Below are 10,906 nucleotides of genomic sequence, written 5' to 3' on the forward strand. Positions count from 1 at the left end.
CCAACACTGGATCACCTATGCCCTGCAGCCACGCCCAGGGCCTATGTGGAGGGTTTGCGGACAGGTCCCTCAAGCTATATTTATCAGTGAAATGGACACCCTGTTAGGGGACTCACTGAAATTTGCTTAAAAACTTTACAAATGTTGTATATATATTTATTATGTTTTATAATGTTACCTGTAGCTTTCAAGAAAAGAGCCTCCCATAAAGGGAAGAAATGTTATTGTTTAACCTGTTTTTGAGAAATACTTCAGTCCAGGAGTACTGAGCTTAACTAGGGGCGAATGTGGTGCCCTGCTGTGCATTGGTGCCACAGATCCCAGAGGGGGGCATGGATGGACTTCTCCACAAGAGGCCCTCACACATACACACACCTCCACCCTACCACCTCAGACCAGCAGAAGGAGCCCGTCAGGGATATATATAGACTGGAGGAAGTGGTGAGAAGAGGAGTGAGTTAGTGACAGTTCCTGTCAGGCACAGACAGGGATAGAGCTCAGAGAGTCTGCTCCAGAGTGGAGTCAAGTTAGTTCCTGCAGAATTGAGTGCAGTGGAGAGCTGAGAGTTCAGCTGAGAGCGTGCCGACGCTCAGAGAGCGGTGAAGAGCAGCACGCTGCTGCGGTGCTTAGGCGAGCAAGGGCCTACAGCACGAGTGTGAAGCCTAGTGAGGGCCCCGAGTGTGGCCGAAGGCGAGGAGAGAAGGAGAAACACATAGGGGGCAGAGGAGCATACCAGGCTCACCCCGAATTATATACCGGACACCGGGTCCGCGCCTACAGGGTCCCCATATACCAAGTAGGGACCACCGGAACCCTTGGAGGACTACAAGCCCCAAGTTAACCAAACGCTGACTACAGCAACAGGGTTAGGTACCACGAAGGCTCCAACGACCAGGAATAGTGGGAACCAGGAGAAAACCCTAACGCCAGGTCCGCAGGTAGAAGAAGGAAGCAGTAACCAAGCCAGGCCTAGCTCCAGGCAGGCCCGAAGCTTAGAGAGTGAAAGATACAGATCAGGAGGCCGTACACCCGCTCACTGGGGAGAGTCCAGAAATGCACCCTTCGCCCTGAGTATCCTGGACCGGAGCTGCCTCACCACCAGTAAAGGTATTGAAGTTACCCTTGTGTGTGTGTCCGTACTCCCTCCGGGACCGTCCTGCCGTCTCTCTCTCCTTCTTCTACCATCCATCTACACTCCTACGCTGCCCTGAGGCCTGCTCCACCTGTGGGGAGCCGTCCCATCGAAGCTGCCCCTAACATCTGCCTCAGCGGACTGTCGCATCGCTGGTAACCCATTACCAGATACCGCAGGTGGCGTCACGAACATTTACAAACTGCTACAAATCCCAAATAAATCACCCTCCCTTTTTAGTTGACCGCCCTGGGCCACGGACCCGGCCAGCCACCGTGATCCCCCAAGAGCACCGAGAGGCCCGTGCTGCCGAGTACCCCACGGCCCCCCGGTCGAGTCATATATGTATATACAAAACCTAAGATAGAAACAAAATGAAAATATACACTGCTATAAGTAAGTAATTAAAAAAAAATACTACAGATAAATAACATAGGGTACTTGTCTAATGGCCAGTGTGAACATGCTCCTACATGTTGCATGTATACCAGTTTATACTCCAGTTCATTTCTTTCAGTGTTGCTTTACATATATGCACAACATACTGTTGTTCCGCTCTCGGTACGTCCCCCATACACATGAACAGTTGGCTCGGCAGCTTATCTCTGGTAGCGGCAGTAAATACAAAACGAAAAGATAGAAAAGATAATGGCTCAGGCTAGTTTCATATGTCCGACATTCACAGCCTGAAGCCCCTCATACACATTAGTCTAATGTTGGCCAATCCTATCAATATCGATGGGTTCGGCAGACACTCTAGTATGTATGGGGAAGTGGGCCAACTGATCATCAAAAATGATGTCAATCAGGCATGTCCCATTTTGGACTGCCAATCGCTTTGTTCTCTTGGGGATAAGCTGGCCGTAGAGATGTCTGGCTAAATGAGAACTCGAGTGTATGGAAGCCAAGATGGCTGTCGGATAAACGACTGACAGAAACATCATTTGGTTGACTGCCTTCTTAACTACAGACGGCAATGGACTACATGGATGAGGCGGTTGAGTTGGGTTAGGGGATCCATGGTCAGTCCGACTTTACAGTTCGTACGTAGACTGTGAATCTCAGACTCATGAAACCGGCATTGCTAGTGTATATTTGTTGTCATGTGTTAAAATTAACCACTTCCCTTCAATCTAGAGAAAGTGAAGTCAGCACAGACGGGAACAGCATTGTACAGAAAAGGATTTTACAACAGATTGTATTCTCCCTCCTCATCTGTATTTAAACCGCATGGTTTTGAAGTAGATAAAAATAGCATTGGAGGAATGCATGACGGTTTGGGATGGAGTCTGTGAAGTTACTGCTGTCTTTAATTTTTTGGACTTTGAACTCCCTGCTGGCATTCGTTTCAAGTTAGAGTCGTGCAGTATTGGTTCTGTGGAAGCTAAAGTGTTAATTTCATCTGTATATCGAGTTGACAGGAAAAGATTTTAGAAGTTCGATAAACATGACACAAGTAACCTGCAGAGCGAGTGAAGAACGGAATATACCGTATCTGCAGTATGACTTAAACCCCTCTCCTAGTGGTCACAAGAACTGCACAGACATCTGGATGTTGGCATCACGATCATGTTATTGTTGGTAACGTGTGAACTGACGTGGAAAATACATCATGCACCACCAATACTGGCCTTCATCTCAGCTTTACTGGTGATAAAGCTTAGTTTCTTCATTCTGCAGCATCAGTATAAGCATGGTAATGAGGGCTTAGGGAACAAGCAAATGTGCGAAGTTGTAGCAGATTTTCCAAGTTGGAAATTTCCTCAGCAAATTCGAAGTGGCACTAAGTTGCAAAGATATTTGCTGAGGTTTCCACTGGGCAATTGAAGCAGATTCCCCGCTGACTTCACCTTTTGCATTGCATGGGAAAGAAAGAGTGAAATCCATCGTCAAATCCATAGCGATGATCAATTTATGCTGAAGATTTTCTCTGCAACACGTGGATGAGATTTCATAAAATTTCACTCACAGCGCGGGTATAGTAAAAGGCAGCAGATTTTCCCTGTGGAAAATCCACAACAAACATGTTCCTGAGTTTTTTGAAACTGCCTTTTGATTGGAAATCGCTTAGTTTTTAGCAGATTTAATCTGGAGATGCTTCAAAGAAGTGACGTGCGCTTTCTTTTTTCCCAGCAAGTGTTTTTCAAACCTGAAGCAGAAGAGAAGCTCAAAAACTGGACAGATTAATAGGTTTTGTTTTTACAATAAAAATGATTAGGAAGAGTCTTTCCAGTGTTTTTTTAAGTTACTTTTTTTTTTTTTTTAAATCGGCCTCTGTGTGCACATACCCTAAGGAGATCCCTTCAAATGTCAAATGTCAAGGATGTTTTTAATTTAAGATGATGGAATAAGAGAAAGGATCATTTCATCATATACATGTTGGGAGGGAGTATATAGTCAATAAACGGCACCTTTTTTCACAATGTGGAAACCATTTGGATATCTCTTTCTGGGAATGTCTAACTTTTTTTTTTACACTAAAGGGGTACAATATATTATTACGTGTGCAATAAATGGCTCAATGTTGCCATTGACATTAAACGGGTATGGTTTGCACTACAACTAAATGAATACTAAAAAGCTCTGTGAGAAATGTATAGCTTTATTTAGATCTATGTAGAATTGAAGCCCTTGAACACCCTTGCTGGCAGTGCCCTCTGTCCGCCTGTGCCAGTGTGTTATGTGGCTCATGTTTATTTGTACCTCTTCTATTAACTGACTTGTGTTAAAGAGTAACCATCGTATCAATCTGTCTACTGGCAGATTGCTGTAAATATAAGCCATTAATGGCGAAAAGATATCCTGCACTCCGATTGAACCATGATTTCTGGTGGAAACGCATTGGTTTTCCTGACTGAGCTGTCCTATCTATATTTATATTCCTGAAATAAATTTGAAGATTTTAGTCCACTCACGGAGTAGCGGATATCTTTTCCTCGTTAACGTCTGACAAGCTCATGTGCCCGTACGCCTATAGGAGGATTATACTGCTATACTGATGACCTGGAATCCCCATTCTCTAAATATAAGCCACAGTTATACTTCTGTACGGGAGATCTGTTAAGGTGGCCATATACATTAGTCTAAAGTGGCCATACATATTTGTCTAAAGTTGATCAAAATAGGTGATTTTTAGCAAAATGGATGAAATTTAGAAAGAATAAGGGCAAAGCTGCACAAAGGCTTAGGTGGCGACTAATTCACACTGCCCAGAAAAAGGGTAAAAATCAATGAGAGCCTGGCTCCACAACTACAGCCAGAGATATTTCTTTCTGAAACGTTTCAGCATTTCAGAGAAAGTGTCTCCATATGTAGCTGGGGACAAGACTAGTCCGGTGCCAACCCTGGCCCACTTTTCCCAGAGCTGCTAGAGATGATTGACAGGTCTCTCCCATAGCGAGACATTTGTCAATCACCTGGAGCGGCACTGGGAAAAGATGGCCTGGGGAGGAGTCTGACTAGTTTTTTCTCCTGCTATGGTACCTGGTCGTAACTTCTGTATTTCCAGAGAAGGATATACCTGGCTACAATCGTGCACCCAGGCTCTGATTCATGCTGCCTGTAGTTTCTCCTGGAATAATCAGCTGATTCCCTTTAAAGCCAATACTGAAATGTTGAAATTCTCCCAAACCGTAATTGCTTCCAGATCTATTATTGAACATGTGGCATTGGAAACCTGTTCTATTTTAAGTCTACAATACTATTTGAACAATTTGCTTTTTTATTATGTCTATATAGCCAAATATAGCCTACACACAGAGCTAATAATTCTCTACATCCAATAGTCCTGTTTTCTTATGAGAAGCTGAGAGGAGCTTTAACTTCACCTACCTAGCAGTAGACAGAAAGAATCGGAGTTGCTGCCACCACTTGAATATAGTCATAGGTGGGCACCATCTTTGCTCCAGTCTGTGGCATTTAAGTTTGACCACTTCAGAGGTAGTGACTTTACCACATAGCCCTAAATCTTAATAAAACTTTGTGTAGCGTATCCCACCCATCCAGCCAGGATCCCAGCTCCCCCTGTGGCCAATTCCTAATTAGAAGCATGTATGTATATATCTGTAATTAAATTCAGGCGTTTTCTTTTGGAACAGTAATCCTCGTCCTTTGCCACCCTTTCAATGCTGAAAAAAATAGTTTACAAGTGCGTCTGGTAAGGTAAGTGTTAAGTGCCACTATTGCCAAAAGTAGCTGTCTTTCTGAGTCTTTGCTCAGACCACAAAGCATGATGGGAGTCCTCTGGCGCATATCAAATGTGGCCGCTGATATTCCCAGTTATTGGCAGGAAGACAACATGTAAATATAGCCTTACTAGGCTTTAAACTGGCTAACGAGCTTTACCGGACAGTGTGTGGCAGATTTATAGCTTCCACGGCATGATCTAGAAAACTTCAAGTGTAAAAACACACTCATGAGATCTTGCCAGACTATGTGAAGTACACAGGGAATACTTCATTTAATGTTCATTGACTTCTTTTACTTTTTATCAAACTTTTATATTTTTGATCAAGTCCCTGCTCATTATAATGTATCATTTAGCCTCGGTGATAAAATTCCACAAAGCAAATGCTTTTGACCTATGTTCCTCTGTCCTTCTTTGCTTAAGAGAATCTGTCAAGTCCTTTTTTGCTATTAAACTGCCCCCAATGTTTTTCTCAAGCAAAACGTCCCAGTATTTTTTGCTAAAAACACTTTTTAGACTTTGATGATTGCCCCACATACCTTCAGTTTCAGACATAGAGGTGGGGATCTCTAGCTTTCCAGGCACTGTAAGTCAAATGCCTTTTTATAAATTCTCCACGCCCATCGCATCATAACTCATTCCTTTCACTGCTCCCTACATCATCAAAATCTCCCAGCAGATCCCGCGGTTGTGCAATGAATCTGGGTGTACGTCCCAGCTTCTTATCATATGCGCGCATGCTCCGGAGCCGCTGAGCGTCACAATGATTCATGCGTCCACCAGCCACTGACTCTCAGCGGCTCCGGAACATGCATATGACTCGCCCCCTGGGCCGTGGGGCACTCGGAGCCGGGCAACAGGGCAATAATGGGGGTAGTAGTGGCAACCCGGTCCGTGCTCAGGGTGGTCAGACCAAACGTTGTGGCAGTCTATTTGTAGGGTTTTAAATGTCTGACTACGCCACCAGTGGATTGCGGTCACGGTTAACCGCCGCTGCAGTGCAGACCGCTGGGGCAGATGTAGGTGTGCAGCACTAAGTAGTATAACTCCCCACGGGACGAGTGTGGCCCCAGGGCAGTATATAGATGGATGATGGAGGGGATGATTCCGATCGCAATAGCCAGGAGACGGAGGCCTCTTAAACAGTTCAGGGTCTTTATTAGAACAGGTGAGACGACCCAAAAACAGTCCCGGCTAGGAGGGGGCCTGGATGTCTGAGAACAAGTGGGAAGCTGGCCCTGGTCAGGGTGAGGGTGAAGGCTTACCGTATTCTCTGCGCTCTTTCTGGCTATTTCCCTCCTGGTGGTGTAACAGCCCACGTTCCTGAGCTCGGCGTGTCTTCTCGCCCGTATGGCTTGCAACTTGGGTTCCTTTCTATTCATGGCCTGGTGCAGCTTTGCTGGTCCCTTCTGCTGTGGCGGAACCTCCGGGCTTCTTAGGCCAAGGGACATACAATCCCCTGCGGACTGGTTATTTGCTGCAGGACTTGGAATCCTAACAGCCTCGGACACCAAAGTCCGGTAGTTCAGTTTCTCTCTCAGCCAGGACAGGCTCCCCTCGCCTTCCGTCCCTGGCTCGTGGCTCCTCTACTGCCACTCGTCCTCCTCAGCCTCAGCTGAACTGGCTCTCCTTTCTCTGGGACACCTCTCACTCCAGAGACAGGTCGTCCAGAACTCTCTAACCCTGCCCCCAGTTCCAGCTTTTATAGGGGCAGCCTGCTCCCCCTACTGGCCTGGGACAGGAGGTGCTGCATGCTAATGGTCCCTGACCAGAGAACCTCCCCCTTGCTCTCAGACACAGCTTTATTATACATTTGTGGCATCCAGGCCAGGGTGACACACATACATATGAAATGAAGCTGGGACGTACAGCTGGGACGTAGGAAGCTGGGACGTAGGAAGCTTAATAAAGTGATACCTTGATATTTGCAATCTCATATTGCAGGGGAGGAGTCCTGAGGAGATAATTTGCATATTCCCACTGCATTTTGGGGTAAGTGAAGAGTCTCCGCAAGCTCAAAGAACACTGGATTTTGGCTGTTGGAGCTGAAAAGAGAACATCGGTAAACCGCGCCTTTTGAAGCTTTTTTTTTAAGCTTTTTTCACTGTTTTCAGAACATTAACAATAAGAACATGGAAGAGTCCAGGAACCATTTGGTGAGCTGCATATCCTGCTACATGTTCACAGACTTGCCAGTGGAAAAGCCAAACTTCACATGCCAGAAATGCAAGCTTGTGTCCCTGTTGGAGGAAAAGTTGCGAAATCTAGAAGAGAGGTTAACTACCTTGAAAATCATTAAGGAAGGTGAAGAGTTCTTAGACAGAGCAGAATTTTCTCTTCATGATTCAGAAAGAGAAGAAATTCGAACTGCACCTGACGAAACAGAGGAATGGAAGCATGTGACCCACAGAAGCAGGAGGATCGAGAGGCAGTCAGCACCTATACTGCTCAGGAACCAGTACCAGGCTCTCACGCAGGAGAACCATGAAGAAATACAGCAAAATAAGACTTTGCCAGCAATGAATAACCTTGTAAGCCCTCAGAATCCTCCTAGATGGAGAAAGAAGAATGATGTGAAGAAAAAACGGAGAGTGGTGGTCATGGGGGATTCCCTGTTAAGAGGAACAGAGGCCGCTATCTGCAGACCAGACATAACCTCAAGAGAAATGTGCTGTCTTCCAGGAGCAAAAATTAAAGATGTGTCTGACAGGATATCAAGACTCTTCAGACCTACAGATCACTACCCATTCCTGCTAATACATGTGGGGACAAATGACACCGCAAGAAAGGACCTGGAAACCATCTGCAGTGACTTTGAAGACTTAGGCAAGAAAGTGAAAGAATTGGGAGCGCAGGTGGTCTTCTCATCCATCCTCCCAGTGGATGGCCATGGAGCAATGAGGTGGATTAAGATTCTACAGGTGAACAACTGGCTACGTCGATGGTGCCGTCAACAAGGATTTGGATTTCTGGATCACGGAATGAATTACCTATACGATGGACTACTTGCTAGAGATGGGGTGCACCTTACGAAGACTGGAAAACATGTATTTGGAAGTCGCCTTGCTACACTCATCAGAAGAGCTTTAAACTAGAACAATGTGGGAAGGGAAGCAAAAGGCCAGAAAAAGCCATACAGCTGACAAATACTATTGAGATCTCTGCTACTGGAAGTGGAAAGGAAGAACAAAGACAAAACAATTTAAATAATAAAAATATGGGAGGAAGAGAAACCAATCACAAACTAAAATGTTTTTATACAAATGCACAAAGCATGGGCAACAAACAAGGAGAATTGGAACTACTAATGCAGGAAAAGGAATATGATGTCATTGGAATCACTGAAACTTGGTGGGACGATACACATGATTGGAATAAAAGGCTAAAAGGATACAACTTATTTGCAAGAAACAGACTTGATAAACGAGGAGGAGGTGTTGCATTGTATGTTAGAAAAGCATATATCTGCACAGAGATTGAAGCTTCAGAGACTGGGAGTTCTGTGGAAACTGTTTGGGTAAGAATACAAGGAGAGAACAACGGAAAGGACACCATTGTAGGCATTTACTACAGGCCACCTGGGCAAGCTGAAGATATGGATGAACTCTTTATGTATCAAATGACCAAGTTCTCCAAAAAATATGACGTAGTGGTCATGGGAGATTTCAACTATCCAGACATTTGTTGGGAATCTCTCTCAAGTAAAACTAACAGGTCAAGCAAATTCTTATCCTCTCTTGCTGACAACTTTATCTTCCAAAAGGTAGGGGAGAAAACAAGGGGATCTGCTACTTTGGATCTAATCCTTATAAACAGGGAGGAAATGGTTGAGGAGGTAAAGGTGGCTGGGACCCTAGGAGGCAGTGATCATGCTATTATAGAATTTTGGATAACTAGAGGAGGAAGACATGTGAAGACTCAAACTTCAAGGTTAGATTTTAGAAAGGCAGATTTTAAGAGACTCAGAAAGAGAATAGGAGGGATCCAATGGCTGGATGTCCTTAAGGACAAAAATGTCCACGAAGGATGGGAAATTTTTAAAAATGAGATTCTCAAAGCACAATCGTTAACAATCCCGAAAAGTAGGAAGAATGGGAAGCATTTAAGGAAACCAGGATGGATGAACACAGAACTTAAACACATGCTAAAAAGAAAGAAAGAAATGTTTATTAAATGGAAAGAGGGAGGCATATCTAAAGAAGATTATAATGCAGTCTGCAGATCCTGCAGGGCACGTATCAGGTTAGCTAAAGCTGACAATGAATTAAGGCTTGCAAGAGATGTCAAAAGCAATAAAAAAGGATTTTGGGGGTATGTCAAAAGTAAAAGAAAAGTCAAAGATGCTATAGGATTTTTACAGGATGAAAATGGAGAAATGGTAAGAGAGGATGTTGAGAAGGCCGAACTTTTTAATTCCTATTTTGCATCTGTTTTCTCTCAGAAAGAAAATGTAACATCAACTGATCTTCACTGTCCTTTTAAAGGAATAGAGGAATCCAAGTTATCTGTAAACAGAAAGATTGTGAGGGAATATTTAGCTAACATAAATGAGTTCAAGTCTCCAGGTCCAGATGAATTACACCCCAGAGTACTGAAGGAGATCGTAGAAGAAATTTTAGAACCACTCTCCATAATCTTTGAAAATTCTTGGAGAACAGGAGAAGTCCCAGAAGACTGGAGAAGAGCAAATTTTGTTCCTATCTTCAAAAAGGGGAAGAAGGTGGACCCAGGGAACTATAGGCTGGTGAGTCTGACTTCTATACCAGGAAAGATCTTTGAACAAATTATTAAACAACATGTATGTAAGTACATGGATAAGAATGAAGTGATTAACCAGAGTCAGCATGGGTTTGTAACTAACAAGTCATGTCAGACTAACTTAATTTCCTTCTATGACAGAATCACTGACTGGGTGGATCAGGGAAATGCTGTAGATATAGTATATCTTGACTTCAGCAAAGCATTTGACAAAGTATCTCACACCATCCTTATTGAAAAAATGACCAAGTATGCAATGGACCAGGCAACTGTTAGGTGGATTCATAACTGGCTTAGTGATCGGACTCAAAGGGTGGTTGTAAATGGCTTCACATCCAGCTGGATGAATGTCTCAAGTGGGGTACCACAGGGCTCCGTCCTGGGACCTGTATTGTTCAACATCTTTATCAATGATTTAGATGAAGGAATTGAGGGTAAACTGATTAAATTTGCTGATGACACAAAGCTAGGAGGGATAGCTAATACTAGAGAAGAGAGAGAGAGGATTCAAAAAGACCTAAATAAACTGGAGCAGTGGGCAGCAACCAACAGAATGGTTTTTAACAGGGAAAAATGCAAAGTACTACATCTGGGCAATAAAAATGAAAAAAGCATATACAGAATGGGAGGAATAGAGCTAAGCAACAGTACATGTGAAAAAGACTTAGGTATACTAATAGATCATAGACTACACATGAGTCAACAGTGTGATGCAGCAGCAAAAAAGGCAAATACAATTCTGGGATGTATTAACAGAAGCATACAGTCTAGATCACGTGAAGTCATTATCGGTCTTTACTCCTCTTTGGTCAGACCTCATCTGGAATACT

Source organism: Phyllobates terribilis, unplaced genomic scaffold, assembly GCF_046119375.1.
Source record: "Phyllobates terribilis strain yellow unplaced genomic scaffold, ASM4611937v1 Scaffold_1__5_contigs__length_1240528914, whole genome shotgun sequence".
Taxonomy (NCBI): Eukaryota; Metazoa; Chordata; class Amphibia; order Anura; family Dendrobatidae; genus Phyllobates; species Phyllobates terribilis.